Genomic DNA, 13,314 nt, shown 5'->3' with positions numbered 1-13,314 from the left:
TTCTAGCAATTACGATAACCCAATATCAAAAAATGGCTATAAATATGTCATTGTAAATGCTCAGCTATTTTCCAGAAGCTATAATTAACTCAACAGTAAGGGTTGTAAGTTTATAGTTTGATTGAGAGCTCAAAGAGGTTGTTAAAGGATTAGCTGTCTTTGATGTGAATAAAAATTTGTTTGTTTTTATAAGGGAATATGCACTTGAAAATTTGAATGTGCTTTCATGAATGAGAATGTTTTTTGTATAGAGTAAAGGTTTTAATAGATATTTAGACCTTTATATGATTTCGTATCAAAATTGCTCCTGAAATCTGCTTATGGTGGATGCTGGGTGAGTTGGCATGGAGGGTGTAAGGGCCAAAGGTGGTGGGTGGGTTGGAATGGGCTGGCATAAGTTGGCATGGGGCCACAATGGACCATGTTGGTGGGTGGAGGCATTGGTTGGTATGGGTTGGCATTTAGTTGGCATGGAAATGGCATAGGGAGTGATGGTGTGTGAGGGTTAGAGGGCCTAAAATTTAACAAAATAACTGGGACAAAGTCCCAAAGAACTGAGGTGGCAGCCTTTTAACCAGTCTGCCTCAGCACTTGGCAGCCCCTGTGGCTGCTTCCAACCTGTGTCCGCGAAAGGCGGGAGATTTCCCGACTCATGTTACCCATCTTGGGAACAAAAATCTGGGTCTATGTTTTTTGCATTGCATAGCTATTTGTGACTACATTTATGAAGTGTAAATATACAAATGCTAGCTGTAACAAAAGATAGATATGTACAGAAAGCAAATGGATAACATCGGCAAAGTCATGGGTGAGTTATTGCAAGGTTGGGATGGATTATATTTATAACATTGTAGGAGTTTTTGAACTAAACAATTTTGAATGTTTTTATGCTCAAGATAAAGTGAAGTTACTTTGCAATTCTGTGTAGTCCTATTATCTAATACATATATTGTTTCTCTCACTATTGTTTTCTGCAAACCGCGTGTTGCAAAATAATATCAGTTTTGGGAGGCTAACCACGACTAACTTATTCTTCCCAGTTGGTAGCAGATAAATTGTTTCATTTGAAGAGATCCTCCAAGCTACCCATCCTAGGCAGTGAGTTGATGTTATGCAGGGGACATTGCAGCCGAATCCTATCTTCCCCTCACCCAATGTCACCAGGCACACTTTTCCACTGGGTTCAAGGGTCACTGAACAACAATTTTGAGTGGGAATTCTTATGAGTTTTCTCCAACAGTAGCCCTTGGCTAATCAGGCTAATTTTATACCCAGTCACTGCCCTGGACAGAAATTGGACCATTCAGCATAAACTAAGCATTGAATTTCTGACTTTCCAGGTCCCTACAACTTACTATAAAATCACAAGATTCATTCAGGGATTAGAGTGAGAAAATTATATTATTCACTAGTAGCCTTGCCCTTTTTTTTAGGGTATGGTAGCGTAAAAAGCTGGACTAATGACCTGGAGACGTGGGTTAAAATTACATCTTGGGAACTTAAATTCAATAAATTAAATAAATCTGGAATAAAAAGCTAGCATCTGCAATGGTGACCATAAAACTACCGATTATTGTAAAGTCCATCTGGTTCACTAATGTCTCTTAGCCAGTCTGGCCTACATGGCCCAAACCCACAGCAATGTGGTTACTCTTAGCTGCCCTCTGAAATGGCCAAGCAAGTCACTTACTAGCAAACTGCTATGAAGAAGTCTAATAAAAGCAAAGCCAGACCTACTACTCAGCATCAGACAAGGTAGAAAACAAAACAAACCTCGACTAGTGAAACCTATAAAGTTCTCTTCACTAACATCTGGGGATGTGCCAAAATTGGGAGAGTTGTCCCACAGACTAGTCAAGAAATGGCCTGACATAGTCATACTCACTGAATCATATCTTTCAACCAACGAATGCCACTGGCAGGACAGTCCCACCAGACATGGTGGCACAGTGGTCCTGGGAGTCTCCAACATTGACTCCAGACTCCACGAAGTCTCATGGTATCAGGCTAAACATGGGCAAGGAATCTACTTGCTGATGAATCAGTACTCTTCCATGTTGACCACCATTTGGAAGAAGCACTAAGGATATCAAAGGCACAGAATGAACCCTGGTTGTTGACTTCAATGCCCATCTCCAAGACTGGCTCAGTAGCATCACTACTAGCCGAGTTGGCTGAGTCCCAAAGAATATAGCTGCTAGACTAAATGGGCGGCAGATGGTGAGAGAACCAACACAAAGGAGAAACCTACTTGACCTCATTCTCACCAAACCTCCAATGGAAGATGCATCTATTGGTAGGAGTGATCACTGCACAGTCCTTGTCGAGATGAAGTCCCTTCTTCACACTGAGGACATCGTCTATCTTGTGGTGTGGCACAACCGCTGTACTAAATGGGATAGAATCAGAACAGATCTAGCGTTTCAAAATGCAGAATTTATGAGTCATTGTGGGTACTCAGCAGCAGCAGCATTAGAATTGTATTCCAACACAATCTGAAACTGGTTTGGCATATCCCTCATTCCACTATTACCATCAAGCCAGGGTATCAACCCCTGGTTCAATGAGGAGTGTAGAAGAGCACACCAGGAGCAGCACCAGGCATATCTAAAAATGAGGTGCAAACCTGTTGAAGCTATAACACAGGACTATGTACACACTAAGTACTGGAAGCAACATACCACGACAAAGCTGAAAGATTCCACAACCAACAGATCAGATCAAAGTCCTGCAGTCCTGCCATATCCAGGAGTTGATGGTGGTGGACCACTGAACAACTAATGGGAGGAGGGGGCTCTCTGAACAGCCCCATCCAAAATGAAGGGGGAGACCAGTACATCGGCACAACACCAAAACATTTAAACTATTTTCAGCCAGAAGTGATCCATTTTGGCCTCCTTCTAAGGTCCCCATCATCACAGAAGCCAGTTTTTAGAAAATTCTACTCACTCCATGTAATATTAAGAAACAACTGAGCACATTGGATACAGCAAAAGTGATGAGACAACATTCCAGCTGTAGTGCTGAAGACCTACAAAATACAGCTGCAACACTGGGATCAACCTAACAAAGTGTAAAATTGCCCAGGTATATCTTGTCCTCAAAAATCTGGACAAATTCAATCTGGCCAATTACCTTCCAATCAGTCTACACTCAATCATCAACAAAATGGTAGAAGGTGTGTTGAAAGGGCTATCAAGTGGCACTTACTCACCAATAACCTGCTCAACATTGGTCCTGACAGAATCCAAACTGAGCATTTTGTTTCAGATCTTATTACAGCCTTGTTCCAAACATGAAAGAACACAAAGAGAGTTATATTCCGAGAGATAAGGTTGAGAGCGACTGTCCTTGGCTGCGTGTATCATCAATATGCCCTAGTAAAATTGAAGTCAATGGTATTCGGGGGAAAGCTCTCATCTGGCTGGAGTCATACCTAGTACACAGGAAAATAATTGTGGGTATTTTAGAGACCAATTATTATTATGACATCATTGCAGGAGTTCCTCAGGGCAGTATCCTAGGCTCAAACATCTTCAGCTGCTTAATCAATGACCTTCCCTTCATAAGGCAGCAATTGGGGCAGTTTGCTGATGGTTGTATAGTGTTCAGTTCCATTTGTAATTCCTCAAATAATGAACATGTTCCATAGGAATAGAACTTGGTAAATTAGCCCCTTGAACCTGTTCCACCATTCAATGAGATCATGGCTGATCTCTGACTGAGCTCCACATGTCCACTTTGTCCCACATCTAACAAAAATGTATCAAACTCAGTTTTAAAATTACAACTGATCTAGCATCAATTGCTTTTTATGGACTAGAATTCCAAACTTCTGCCAGCCTTTGTATATAGAAATGTTTCCCAATTTCATTCTTAGCAGATCAGGCTCTAATTTTTTGATCACAACCCCTCGTTTGAGACTCCCCGACCAGTGGAAATATGTTTCTCCCTATCCATTCTCCTTAATATCTTGAAAATTTCAATCACCTCATCCCTTAACTATATATATTCCAAGAAATACAACCCTAGTTTGTTTAATTTCTCCTCATAGCTTAACCCTTGGATTTCAAATATCATTATGGTAAATCTGAACTGCACTCCCTCGAAGGCAAATATATTCTTCCTGAGGTATGACATTCAAAACTGCTCAAAAAAAACTCCAGGTGTCGTCTAACCAGTGATTCATAAAGCTGAAGCATGACATCAATCCACTTGTATTCTGGTCCTCCAGATATAAAGGCTAGCATTCCATTCACCATCTTAGTTATTTTCCATACCCCTACATGATATTTTAATGATCTGTGTACCTGGGCCCTAAAGTTTCTTGTGATCTCCACTGTTTTTAGCTTTTCACCATTTAGGTCCAAAGTGGGCAACCTCACATTTGCCTGCACTGAAGTCCATTTGCCACAGTTTTGCCCAACCACTTATTCTATCAATATCTCTTTGTAATTTTATGCCTCCATCTACACCGTTTACAAAACTGATTTAGATATATGACTTTCTATCCCATCATCTAAGTTGATAATAAATACAGTGAGATTCCAACACAGATCCTTGCAGGACACATTGGTCACATCCAGTCAATTGGAGTACCTGCCCATTATCCCGAATACAAGAGCAAAATACTGCAGGTGCTGGAAATCTGAAATCTGAAAACAGAAAATTCTCAGTAGGTCAGGCAGCATCTGTGAGTGAAATAGATAATGTTTGACCTGAAACGTTAACTCTGTTTCTCTCCATATTTGCCTGGATCAGTGTAGTTCGAACAGCGTGCAAAATGTTTGACACAATCCAGAACACAGCAACCTATTTGACTGGCACCCCATGCACTGCCTTAAACATTCACTCATTCCATCACCAGTGCACAGTAGCTGCAGTGTACTGCAGATGCACTGCAGCAACTTGCCAAGGCTTCTTTGACAGCATCTTCCAAAACTGCAATCTCCACATCTAGAAGGACAAGGGTAGTTGGTGCATGGTAATACCATCTCCTTCAAAGTTCCTCTCCAAGTCACACACCATCCTGCAAATTCTGGAACACTCTGCCTAACAGTATTGTGAGAGTATCTTCACCACCTGGACTGCTGCAGATCAAGAAGGTGGCTCACCATCACTTTCTCAAGGACATTAGGAGTGTACAATAAATGCTGACCTTGCCAGCAATGCCCACATTCCATTAATGAATGAAAACAAAGCAGGTATCACAGAGTTTTTGGAGCTGAAACTACATGCCAAGAGTGTAAAATGTTGCAACTACAGCACAATCTTTCTTCACCTTGATAAACACACAGCTTACATTCACATATATGCTACCTGCTGTCTGGATTTAACTATTAAAATGAAGGAAGTGAAATGCAATTTAAAATCTCACTTAAAACATTTTATTTAAAAGTTATCCAAGTCAATAATTTTGAATATTATAATGTTTGTACAAAAGATATACTGTATATGTTCGTGTGAAGGTGGAGTTCCTAAGACTAAACTTTTAGCCGACTTATACACAAGTAATAGTTTCGAGGGGTTGAAATCCACTCTCTCCCATTGTCTCGCTATCGCAGAACTGCCAGGTTGGAGACTGCTCCCGCCAACCCTTCCTCCAAAAGCAGTGCAGCAGGAGCCAAAAAGTATTTTTATTATAGATATTTTATTTAAAATTGTGAAATTTTTATCTTCTGTCACAGTACACAATTGTTTCTCTTCATAAGCCTGGTACATATCCAGAACTGGCTTTGAAATCGACAATGCCTAATTTTTTTTTGCTTGTTTCAGGGCAAAGATGCAGATAGATCTGCGAGAAACTGAGAGTCCAGTCTGGCAATTTTCAATGGCATATTTTGCAACTTCATTTTCTAACTGTGGCCACATGCTAGGCTTTCCTCTGTTTGCACATTTATTCTTAGGCATTTGCCTAAGCTGTGTAGAGAGCTTCCTCCAAACTCTAAGGTAATATCTTAATTTCTCTAACTGCTGCACAATTGTCTTCTCTGCAATCTCAAACAATTTTTAAGTTTGAACTGGGCTGTATATCTGCTGTCCCTTCTTGATGCATATTGTCATATTAGAGGGCGGGGTTGGTGGGAATGTAGTGCACAGTGGTGAGGTGGTAACCTTGACTACATGTGTTGATGCGCGGACATGAGGAACTGGTTAGCTGCCTTTAGTGGTGTATCGTTCTATGACTGTATGAATGAGTAGGTCTGCACCAGGGAAAATTTGACTTCGGTGGTAAGCAGGTGGTAAGTAGAAAGAGTTTGGATTTTTTGGACAAAAGTTGGGGGTCAATTTTTACATGAGATTGGCCATTAGTCAAATATACTGTATACAGTAGCTGCATCTGTAGTTTTTGCATTGCAGAAACAAAAGACATACCTTGGCCAGCAGTGTAACCTGATCACTACCTGGGAAACTGCCTATATGAGTTGTAGTAAACCTCTGTACTAGTTGGATACACATGTAACAAAAACAAATCGATATTTTCACTTGTCTAATTTCAAAAATCAATTTTAATTTTGAATTTTAAAATCAAAAGCTTTCAGATCTCACTTCATAAACTCCAGTTTCAAAGTGAGCAGTAAGGTTGCAAATCAATCAGAATATATGTCCAAAGCTGTCAAAGTAAAGGTATGGACAATTATGTAAATAATGAAGAAAATGTTAGAATATTTAACACTGAAAAGATCAGAAGTTACACCGAAAGCTGATACTTTTTGCATGCTTACTGTAGGAACATAGGAACCTATGAAACAGGAGCAGGAGTAGGCCATGCAGCCCCTGAAGCCTTCTCTGCTATTCAAATAGATTATGGCTGATCTTTTACCTCAACATCATTTTCCTGCACCATACCCATATACCTAGATATCTTTAAAATCTAGAAATCTATCGATCTTGATCTTGAATATGCTGAATGGCTGAGCTTTTACAGATCTCTGGAATAGAGAGTTCCAAAGGTTCACCACCCTCTGAGTGAAGAAATTCCTCCTCATCTCAGCCCTAAATGGCCGACCTCTTATTCTGAGACTGTAGAATAATGTACTAATGAATCATGAGAGGGTGTAATAAGGGTGTGATATTGTTACAAATCAGAATGCCATGATAATTTAGAGCCTGATATATTTTACAATACTATTTTAAGCATTATGAAGTTACAATAAACTTAAATAACAATAAATGTAATAACAACCTTTCCAGGCTTGCAGTCATTCCAAACATCCAAATCATTTTGTGCCTCATAAGGAGAAAACAGATGGCAAATACATCATCTGTTCCCAATTTACAGAAGTACTAAGGAATTATACTTATGACTAGTGAGTCTGAAGAACAGTTGTATCTTCAGCTTGTGCATCATTTGATTTTAATATGATATTTTGCAATATAATCTCAAACTCACTGAATGTGTTCTTCTCACTGATAAATCATAAAGAATGTTTGAAAGGTGCCCATTATATAATTTAATAAGTTTTAGGGGAAATTACTGTGCTTTCTTGAGTCTTCCTTCTATGATCAGGAACTTTCAGATGTTAAACTGCATGGGTTAGTCATAAATCTCAACTATTTATTTGATATTCTGTTCCTAAATTGCATTTTACTATCAATGATACTTCTCAAGTATGCCAATTTAATTTAGATTTTAATCGGGGGATGAATTTTGTGCTTATATTGCTCAGTAATGTCAACATTAAGCAATACATTTCCCCCATCAAACAAGCACCAACATTATCTATTCCTGAGTTTGATACAGTATGAACTAAGTGAAGGGGAAAACTCACTTGAACTTTGCTCCAGAACTGTACCTTGAATTGGACATTGTTGCACTAATGTGACATTTCAATTCTTCACATTGCCATCTTCATTATCTGTCTGTTTAAGACTGCCACTTAAATGCAACTTCATGGTGAATTTTGCACAACATTGTACTGTCAAATTGAACACAATAGGAATTGAATTGAAACTATTCAGCCTCATGTAATTTAAGAATCAAAGATGCAACCACCATTCTACCAATCAGGGATATGTTTGAATCTAGGTCTTGAGGTGAAATAATTCGTAGAACAACTGATTGCTATCATTCTTTGTAAAGACAACTTTGCCTGCAAATGGTTTATCTTTTTTGTTTTCTTGAGCAGTGAAATAAAACCTTGAGCACTAACTAGTGGATATTGCCATGGAAACAAAATTCTCTGTGTTGGAATGCATATGTATCAGGTGTATCTCTGCTCACTGACTGTGTCTTCTACCTTTGAAAGTGGTATTCCAGATTCGATTGGTGATTTCCTGATAATTTTACAATAGCTATAAAGACCCTGGTACATTAATAGCTGACTCAGGCTTTGAAATCCTATTGCAATGATTGCCAATTTGATAACAAATTAGGAACATGAAACGGTTCTCTTCTAGCCTTTCACGTAACCTCTTGAGATGTTGCCAGTGAAACACAGACACACATACCAACAATACTGCCAGATTTTGCTTATATGTTAAAAAGTTGCACACCACAATGCATCGCATTTTGGCAGACACGATTACTGAATACACCAGAAATAATCATGTCATATGTTGCACGTGTGAATCTTACAGCATTATTCCACAAAGAGCAAAGCCTGATTCTAACATTTTGTACAATTGTAAGACGACAAATGTGAACATTTTTATTTTCCAAGTTATTACTTTTACGCGTTGTAACGCTTGCCATTGTCCTTGCCAGTGTCTACTTACTTGGTCACCCTGTCCATAATTAGACACATCAGGAAGGTTGATCCAGTCCTACCAACTTCTCACCCGTTGAGAGCACAGAGATTGCCCAGGAAAACTAACAGGCATCAGAATTTCAGACAGCCATTATATATTGCCCAATTCAATTGCAGGCGAGAATTGAGGGGCCATGATCAAATTACAAGTGTGAATATAAACTTATGGAACAGAGGCTGGCGTATAGTTTTACCTGAAAAGATGCAAAGTGCTCGTTTTACCACTTTGAAAGATAGTTCTAGTAAAACGACGTGTAGAGACAAGGGGTGTATGTGAAGTATTTAATGAACATTGAAAAAAAAAGACCCTGATCGAGTACAGCAACGCCAAAATTAACCTGCGCTTCATTCCAAGGTACCAAATGCACAAGTCCCGAGTCATTGGCAACATCAGTAAAACATGATTGTGACTTCTTGCAAAGTTTCTCGTACACTGATGTAGCGTCCAACACTGTATAGTTGTTAACACAATATTTAATTGCTTTCTGTTATCAACGGAAATTAAAGTACAAACTGCTGCTTTATCACTGTAATGTAATAGTTTTACAAACGTGCAAGTGAAAATTCCAGTGCAAGGGAAGAGAATGTCTCCATAAAGTGTGACACCTCCTAGTGCTTTCACTTCAATTTAGAGGATGGAGAATCATGTCTAATTCAATTGAGGGCACAATTTATTATTTAATTCTTGTAAAATGTCTGCATTTTTATACCCCATAAAGATCGCCCAGCCTATTAACATGTTAAAACAGTAAAATCTACTCGTGTGAATTAAAATATATCTCAAATGTGAATGCCATCTGTAAATATCTGAAAAAGCAGCCGGGCTGGGATTGGTTTCCCTGCGATGTGAAGGAAAGTGGATGTAGAGTAAAGAGTTTCATTCCAGATGCTGATTGCTTTCCCAATGTCCATTGCGGAGACTCGCCATATTGTGAGTATTGTGGTGCTCCAGGGCTGTTTACATCGGGGGGGGAGAGTGCCGGAGAATCCAGTATTCCACCCCCTCCCTCCCTCTCTCCAGGACGGTGAGTATCGGGCTGGGGCTGGGCTGATGGCGGGAACGGGCTGAGAAGCGGGTACGGTGCCGGCGGCTGAACACCAGAGAAAAACAACATTTGAGACCCTGAGTGTGTTCGCAGTGGGAGCGAGCAGCACAGCAACTAACCTGGTTTTATAGATGGCTCTTTATATTAATTTTAAAGAAGTACACGATTTAAGAAAAGCACACGGACCATTTTAAAGGTCCACTGGGACACGCATTTGGCAAACGAGACTTCGGTGTTGTGCTGTGTGGGCTCAGGGATTGAACCACTTCTGTATAAACTGCTTTTGTCTGCGCCTCCCAGCCACTATTATTAATCGTTCGGGGCAAGTGAATGGAAAGTGTTCGCATCATAGCGGCTTGATTTCCTTGAGTCTTTGTCGGTGGTGTTGAATGCGACTATGTATTTGAGTGGTGGTGATACTGGCTACAGTGCTTTTTCACTGACCCCGCTTGTTACTGTGATAAGTTGTTGCTTGAACTTATAATTTGTGTGTTTTTTTAAAAAAAGAACCTCACAAATAAACCTTGCACTCCTCCCCGACAGTTGCGATTGGCTGCATAGCATTGCATTGGGCGATCAGTGATTTGTCAATCTCTCTGTCAGTCTTAGAGGAGCTGCAGTATCGTTGCTTTATGAAGGACACATTTCTACAAATACATTGATACCGCGCCTTCTGTCCAAACATTGTACTTCCTTGTTGTAACAATATGGTTACACAAATTTTCTTGTTTCCTGTTCCAGAACAGCTTATTTCTCTCATTAATTCTTACATTATTTCAGGAAGCTCCTAACACTGTATATAAATTCATTGTATACTGTGTTGCTTACCAGTGTCCAGTCTTGTGTACCAGCTAGCAGCATTGTCGAGACTCGGTGCCTGAATGAACCAACGAGCACTGGGCTGAAGGAATGTAGGAGTGTATGAATTATTACACTGAATGCAGACTTCTCTCTGTTTACATCACAAACTTTGCACTTCATCTGAGGAACATTATCCAGTCTGGACCCATGAACTGTGATCCTATAAAGCGCAGATGAATGGTGACTCCAAATCAGGCTGTCTGCATTCGCTGACTCAAATCTCATTATTTTGGATTGACTTGAAATGGTCTTGGGAAAGTCAGGGTTCTGGAGAGAGTAAACAAATGGCAACACACAAATGAGCATCTTGTTGCGTTTCGACTGGCAGCTTTTAAATTGACCTGTTAGCCCTTCACTGTTTAAATACTTACGAGTCAGGTGGCGAGTCAGGCTGTTAGAACAATTCCATTATGTTTCCCCTTGGAGGATGGGGGGTGGGGGGGAGGACTACATCTCATGCTCTCCCAACTTATAAACAATTATTGCAACATTTTGTTTTTGGGACTTTCCCAATAATTCAGTGAGTTAATCCACCACCTGGCATGGGACTGAACCATATAGGATTTAGGTTAATTCCCTGCTTTGTATTGGATTGGTTGATCTCAGTCAAAATGACACAAACACCCCAACTGACTTGGGAATACTACTGGGCAGAGGAGAGAGACATAAAATTAATCATTGGCCTTTCTGCTGATTCCCAGAGAGTGATCACAGCTGGAAAGTGTGTGAGCGTTTGTGTGTAGAAATATGCATGTATGGACTTCGGGTGAGGACAGCAGCAGGTGTTTTCGTTAACCCTAACCATACACACACATATACATATACACATACACACACACACAAACACTTGAATGGGGCTGCCAACACTGTTTTATTTTCACCACATCAACTGGGTTTTTGAGATTGCAGTAGTTGCCAGCAAACCGTTGGCAAAAATGTAGAATTTTGCACTATTTCTGTAAACATTCATTGCCACACAATTTTAGGCAACCCTTGTATTTTCAATTAAAACTGTTAACTGGCAATGAGATAAATGGACATTGTGGAAATCACAGCTCATCAAAACTGTCATGTGCTAGGCAGGAATATAATCCTATCCACCGATGAGACGTGAAAGTGTGATGTAAACAGTGAAGACTCTGCATCTGATCACTGCAGTGTGAATTGAATTCAAAACTCTTCACTGGAGCGGCCAATGAAAAAGAGTAGGTGGAAACTATATAGTTAAATTATTTAATACTCACTGTTTAGCATGCAGAATGATCACTTGGATGAGGTGCCTGAGGGCTGTTAGTGTTCATTATGAGTATAGCTTTCAGAGAGGTTGGAGAAAATCAGGCAGGTGGATTAAATTTCTTTTTAACATTGTACAACTATGTTATACACTGGGCATTAATAACAATGAACCAAGCTTGCTAAAATTCTGGCTAGTCAATTTAACCCAGCAGGATCTACTTGCATGTAATTGGCCAGAACCAGGCAGCATTTCGGTAGGTGTATCAGTCACTTTCCACAAATAAAACACAATTGTGATTTTATTTTTTATCATAAGATTCACCATGACAATAAAACAGCTTTTCAATTCTAAAGGGGGCTGACCTTAAAAGAGGTGTATGTAAAGTAGTAATTGATGCAGAAAAGATAGATTCAGGAAATAACTTCAAACTAAATCAATAGAACAAGAGGACACAAGTTCACATTAGTAAAAGGCAAACTCTGGATTTATGTCAGAAGGGTACTCTTTACAAGAGTGATCATCACATTGAATCAATTTGCAGGTAAAGTAGTGTGGGTGAAAACCCATTGAAAACATAGACATTTACAGCACAAGAAGGAGTGATTAGATCCATCGTGGCTCCGCCAGCGCTTTACTAAAGCAATCCAAAACTAATCTTACTGCCTCATAACCTTATCTTGTCCTCTGCTTCAAACATATATCTACTTTTCAGTTAAATGATGCAATATCTTCTACATCAGCTACTTCACAAAATGTTCCATACTCCGACAACCCTTTCTGTAAAATAAATTGTCAAACTCTTCACTGATTTTCCAATTAGAGGAAGTAATCTAGGAATCATTGAAGTAATTGAAAATAGTAGTGTCTTTCTGGATAGATGAACTAAGAAGGGGAAATCAACTTTCCTCATCTGTATTTATCTTATGATTTTGTAAGTATGGCAAAAATTAACGTGCATGCATGTTTGTTTTTCTCCCCAGCAACCTGTTATTTTTAATTAGTGTGTTTTAACAGGGAACTACAGACCTGTTAGCCTGACATCAGTAGTAGGGAAAATGCTAGAATCCATTATAAAGGATATGATAACTGGACACTTAGAAAATAATGGGCAGAATCAACATGGATTTATGAAAGGGAAATCATGTTTGACAAACTTGTTGGAGTTTCTTAAGGTTGTAGCTAGCAGGATAGATAAGAGAGAGCCAGCAGATGTGATGTATTTGGATTTTCAGAAAGCTTTCAAGAAGGCCCCACATAATAGGTTAGTAAACAAAGTTAGAGCACATGGGATTAGGGGTAATATACTCACATGAATTGAGAATTGGTTAATAAACAGAATAGGAATAAATTGGTCATTCTCAGGTTGGCAGGCTGTGACCAGTGGGATCCAATCAATGCTTGGGCTCCAGCTATTCACAAT

General features: G+C 39.5%; 1 protein-coding gene across 4 annotated transcripts in view; it reads left to right on the top strand.

Annotated features, from left to right (window-relative positions):
• The first annotated feature begins 9,638 nt into the window (after positions 1 to 9,638).
• Positions 9,639 to 13,314, top strand: part of rnf2 (ring finger protein 2) — a 61,469-nt gene continuing 57,793 nt past the window's right edge. For 2 of the 4 annotated variants that reach the window (XM_078561424.1, XM_078561421.1), the window contains exon 1: positions 9,685 to 9,775. The gene's annotated coding sequence lies outside the window, so the exon portion shown is untranslated. Of the gene's footprint in view, positions 9,776 to 13,314 lie in introns of all 4 variants that reach the window. The other 2 variants (XM_078561422.1, XM_078561423.1) reach the window with 2 other exon arrangements.

The sequence above is a fragment of the Cetorhinus maximus genome, chromosome 17 (genome assembly GCF_964194155.1).
Source record: "Cetorhinus maximus chromosome 17, sCetMax3.hap1.1, whole genome shotgun sequence".
Taxonomy (NCBI): domain Eukaryota; kingdom Metazoa; phylum Chordata; class Chondrichthyes; order Lamniformes; family Cetorhinidae; genus Cetorhinus; species Cetorhinus maximus.
This window is presented reverse-complemented; position numbering and strand designations above follow the sequence as displayed.